Genomic DNA, 6,000 nt, shown 5'->3' with positions numbered 1-6,000 from the left:
TGATTGAATCACCCAGCAACAGCTGCTTCCTTTGAGACTTCACTTTATCTTTTTTGTTGCATACATTAGACATAGGAGTCGATGGTTTCTCACCCTCTGTGCTTGAGTCCATATCCATGTTGTCCTTACATTCTGAGAGTGCTTCAAATGAATTATGGAGAACCACCGACTGTGGGACATGTCTTCTATCCACCACTCTAAGACTTCCAGAACCTACAGTAACCCATCTGCCATTTCTGGGGGTCCTCTGTGGCAGTGGCATTGCAGCAGTCCTAGCTGGAGTTTGTTTAACAGATAATTTAAATATTTCAGCTTTCAAAAATGCAATTTCCTGCTGCAGTAAGGAGAACTGTCTACAGATCTGACAGCATCCGAATCTCCAAAGAGTGGAACATGAAATAAATGCACAACAATTCCTGCACTGAACCAAGTCTGCCATTTTAAAGAGGAGAAAAAATAAATAAAAAATTGTAACTTTAAATCAAATAAATCAAACAAATCTTACCTTTTTTTTTTTTTGTATTGTTTCCACCTTCCAGCCTACCTCCTGACTATCTCCTGCAATATCTCTTTACTAGTACTTAATGTAGTACTTGAAGGTAGTACTTGCAGCTAATGAATTAGGCCAGCTAATGAGTCTGTCTCTATATATACACACACTCCTTCCCAAACTCCTCCCCCAGCAACAAATGTAACACCTTAGTGAGCTAGGCTCATTAGCAAACGCACAATAGCAAACACCTGACCAAATTCCTTACCTCTTCTCAAGCAATGATCAGCAAAAACAACACAGATGAGCCAGTTGGAGACTCTAAGCCAATCTCTTGCAGTATCTCTTGAATCTATTCAGTCTCCTGCAATATCTCTTTACTAGTACTTAATGTAGTACTTGAAGGTAGTACTTGCAGCAGGTAAATCCCTTGTGAGTGTAGTTGGGTGCATAGCTAAGGGATGTCTTTCACTATGACACTCCTCACACTTGATGATGGATTTACAGTCCTTAGCCATGTGCTCCAATGAAGCGCTGCACCTGAAGCATACCCCAAGCTCGGTGAGGACTTTCTTGCGCTCCTGTATGGTTTTGGATCTAAATCCTCTGCATTTGTTCAGCGAGCGTGTTTTTTTATGAATGGGACATTCACGATTGAAGGCCTTGTCTCCTGATGAGGTAGTGTACTGTTTACCAGTGGGTACTGCAGATGATGGTAGGTTAGTCTTTCTAACATTCACGCTGCTCTTAAAATCTCTGTGTTTATGCACAATGCTTTCATACCTTGATGATGGTGTCACTGAGGCTGTAGTATTGAACTCCAGGAAGTCGAGGCTGGGGTCATTCCTCATCTGGGACTGTTCATCGATGAATCTACAGAAATGAATAAATGGGGGAAAAGTGATGTCATGCACTCTTTTGTACCTTGAGACTGATGCCGCCCACTTCTCTTGCAGGCTGTATGGTAACTTCACGACAATTGGGTTCACCCCATGGGCTGTATTCAGGTAGCACAGCCCGGACAGACGAGGGTCACTTTTGGCGAGCTCCAGTTCCATGAGCAAATCACTTAAATCCTGAAGCTTATGGACATCCTTGAGACTGATCTTGGGGACGTTCTGCATTCTCCTGAATAGTGCCTTCTCTATTGCTTCTGCACTGCCAAAGGTGCGTTCGAGTCTCTGCCAGGCTGCAGCGAGACCTGCTTGTCCCACATAGACAGTTCTAAGGCTCTTGATGCGATTTGTGGAGCCTGGGCCCAGCCAGTTGATCAAGAGGTCGAGCTCCTGCTCTGCAGTTAGGTTGAGGTTGGCGATGGCGGCTTTGAAGGTTGCCTTCCAGGCTCTGTAGCTCTCCGCACGGTCATCAAATTTTGAGAGACTGGTGTTAATTAGCTCTCTGCTCACCATAAACCTGGCAAACTCAGACATATCTGATTTCTCACTGCTTGTTACCATGACAACTTGTGATGCCCCTGGGGCGTATAGGCTGCGTGGTGTGAAAGGGTGAGATGCTTCCGGGTAGAATGATGTTGCTGCAGGGTTGAGCTGTGGTCTAGCCTCTGTAGATTTTGATGACTGCTGCTTGAGCTGTGGAGGTAGGCCAGGAAACACCTGGTAGCCATCTTGCTGTAATAACTGCCCTTGAGAGGGCGCATCTGGGCGACTGCTATTGGATTGCTCGGGTGCTGTGGGTAGAGCTGACTTGGAGGTTTCAGTGTTGTTGGCTTGGACAGCACTGCAAATGGGGGTGGTGCAGATAACTGTTTCAGTAGATAGTCGCTGGTGCGATCAGCTGGATCGTCTATCTCCTCTGGTGGCAAGCGGACTGAATCAAGGCCTTGGCTCAATGCTTGCTCAAGTAGTCTTACTTTTGCTAATGCAATTTCCTCTTCCCTCTCTGATTCAAGGATCTTTATTCGAGCCTCCGCTTCAGCCCTCTTGGCCGCCGCCTCCGCTTCAGCCCTCTTGGCCGCCGCCTCCGCTTCAGCCCTCTTGGCCGCCGCTTCAGCCCTCTTGGCCGCCGCCTCCGCTTCAGCCCTCTTGGCCGCCGCCTCCGCTTCAGCCCTCTTGGCCGCCGCCTCCGCTTCAGCCCTTGCAAGGACTTCCTTTTCGGTGAAGGAACGCCTCATTTGGATTGCTCTGCATTTATGCGGGCCTCTAGTAATCCGTCGCTCAGGGCGGAGCTTCTAGAGCATGATGATCTGTAGGACTGCGAGGAATGTTTGGATGAATGCGATCTGTGTGATCTGGTTTCTTGCAAATGAGAGATGCAGAGTTCCACTTTATCTTTAGCATCCAGCACCATGGTGTCTCTTTGTCTGTCTATTGATTCTGCCTTGCACAATTCTGCCGGGGCTTCTTCAATATTAGAGTCTTTTAGAAAGGTTATATACCTTGTGGACAGTCTCTTGTATCTTTCATGGGCTGCGTTCAGCCGCCCGACGGCAACTTGTAAACTGGTGGCATCGCCTGAGGAGGACTTAAGTCCTGATATGAGGGAGGAAACTCGTTCCCATAGCTCTTCCAGGTTGTCACATAGCTCATCGTTCCTGGTGTGATAGTCTTCCGTGATCTTTATAGTTGGTTTGAGAGAGCGCCTTGGTCGCATGACTTGGTCTGCTGGAAGTGTGGGTTCTACCTCCAGCTCTTCATAATGATCAGTATCAGGTTGCATTTGCTTTATTTCATCACTGGAGAACTGTACAAGGTCCTTTTCGGCCATTTTGATTTAAGGTGCGCTGTCTCTTTAAGAAATTGAACTTTTGAATTGGTGGCTGAAAATTGCAGTGCGGCTCAGATGAGGCACCCCGATGAGGTTCCCAAAGTGTTTTGAGTGAATTGCAGGGTTTTGGTTTGAGGGAGGCCCCACGTGCGTGAACAGTTCTTATATCATGCGAGCAAGGGTTAATATAGGATGTAGAAAGTGGCTTGGCGAGTAGTGGAGGACTTCCAGGCGAGAGTATATCTACTGCGGACACGCCGTGCTTCCCCTTAGGCTTATGGGACATGCACTGTTGCCAGGCAGATTTGCTGGGAGTGGGCCTGTTGCAGGGGAGGTTCCCGAGTGTGGTACTGGGCTCTGATGGAATCTGTAGCCGGGCATTGGACATTCAGACAGATATTGACTGGAGTATAAGGCTTTAAGGCAGTTTTTGACTGTTCTGTCCCCACATGAAGGCGAATGAAGGTGTAACTGATAATGACTTTGTGACTGTCCTACCTTCGTATCCAAGCAATGGAGCAGACCGGACCGGCAGATGCTCAGGTTAGATGGATCCATCCACAGATCCACCCATGACAGTGTAATCCCCATTTCCCCCTCCATAACAGTGTAATCCACAGATTTCCCTCCCTACAACAGTGTCAGCCACAGATCCCCCTCCCTATAACAGTGTAATCCACAGATTCCCCTCCCTATAACAGTGTCAGCCACAGATCCACCCCATGACAGTGTCATCCCCATTTCCCCCTCCATAACAGTGTCATCCACAGATTTCCTTCCCTATGACAGTGTCAGCCACAGATCCCCCTCCCTATAACAGTGTAATCCACAGATTCCCCTCCCTATAACAGTGTCAGCCACAGATCCACCCCATGATAGTGTCATCCACAGATCCTGTTCTGTCCCCACATGAAGGCGAATGAAGGTGTAACTGATAATGACTTTGTGACTGTCCTACCTTCATATCCAAGCAGTGGAGCAGACCGGACCGGCAGATGCTCAGGTTAGATGGATCCAGACGTAGACATGAGGATGCAATCAAACGTGGGTTTATTTGATCCAGAGCAGTGACATACGGTGATGCAATACAGGAATGCATAGATGCTGTGATGTGCATGTCTTTCCTGAGGCTAACTGCTGGTCAAAAACTGATGCCTTCACAAGCCAAGGTGTGTGTCTCCAGTCACACAGGAATGCAGCACTGAAAATGGCTACAGGAAGTGACAAGGACCAAGGCTGCTAAAACCACGCCCAGAGAGAAAAACTTTATAGACAAGGAACAAGGCGTGCAGCATACGAATTCCGGCCAGCAGATGGCAGCAGAGAACAATAGATGAAACAACATAGTAAGAAGAGATAATAATACAGTGCAGGAATTAAATTTGAAAGAACAGCACAGATCCCCCTCCCCGCCGCTCACAGGAGTGTACATTTGACATTTCTAAACTGTAATCCATATCCTGCAGTAACTTTAACTTTAAATCAGGATTCAGCGGCCGCTCATCTCTACTAGTACCTTAACCTTACACCACTCGGCTAGCTTCGGTAACAGGGCCAGGTTACAGCCTACATGCACTGCCTGTTAGTTGTTACCAAGCGAGCGCTGATTTCTGCAGGTCAGAGGATACGGATTACAGTTTAGAAGAAATGTACACTCCTGTGAGCGGTCCAGTGGCGATCCAGAGCCTGGTCTCGGGAGGGGCACTTCCAGATTATTTTCTGTCCGCCGCCACAGAACAAGGGTGCTTATAGAACAGACTACACAGTGTAGATGTATACTGTACATGGTGTGGCACAGTGTAGAGGTATACTGTATATTGTGTGGCACAGTGTAGAGGTATACTGTATATTGTGTGGCATAGTGTAGAGGTATACTGTATATTGTGTGGGGCAGTGTATGCTATATGTGTATAACAAACATATTTCACATGAAAACTTACAGTTACTTGGCTTGACCCTTGGGGATCTCGGACACCACTTCAACACTTTGGCCGGGGGGAGTAATAAAGCCCACCATAATGCCCCCCCCCCCCCCCCCCAGTAGAAATAATTCTCCTTATAATGTGACAATGCAAAAAATACCCCCTTGTAATGCCTCCAGTTGAGCTAATGTCCCCATAATGTGCCAGTATAAAATACCCCTATATAGTGCCCCCAGTAAATCCCCCATAGTGCTCCTCTCCCCCCTTCCTCCTAGTGCCCCCCATAATGTACCAGTATAAAATGCCCCATATATCGTGCCCCAGTAGATGCCCTCAGTGTCCCCCATAATTTGCAAGTATAAATTCCCCTTATTAGTGCCCCCCTTAGATGACTCCATAGTACTCCTCTCCCCCCTTCCCCATAGTACCCACCATAATGTGTCCCTGTATAAAATGCTACTGTACAGAGCCCCCATATAAAATACCCCTTCTTTGTGGCCTCAATAGATGCCCCTATAGTGCCCACCAATAATGTGCCAGTAATAAGTGCCCCCAATAACGTGCCAGTAATAAGTGCCCCCAATAAGTGCCAGTAATAAGTGCCCCCAATAACGTGCCAGTAATAAGTGCCCCCAATAACGTGCCAGTAATAAGTGCCCCAATAACGTGCCAGTAATAAGAGCCCAGCCCCCATCACGTGCCAGTAATAAGAGCCCCCCAATGTTCCAGTAACAAGAGCCCCCATCATGTGCCAGTAACAAGAGCCCCCCATCATGTGCCAGTAATAAGCCCCCATCATGTGCCAGTAATAAGCCCCCCCATCATGTGCCAGTAACAAGCCCCCCCATCATGTGCCAGTAATAA

This window comes from Bufo bufo, chromosome 6 (genome assembly GCF_905171765.1).
Source record: "Bufo bufo chromosome 6, aBufBuf1.1, whole genome shotgun sequence".
Lineage (NCBI taxonomy): Eukaryota > Metazoa > Chordata > Amphibia > Anura > Bufonidae > Bufo > Bufo bufo.
The sequence above is the reverse complement of the archived record's forward strand: the minus strand, read 5'-3'. Positions refer to the sequence as shown.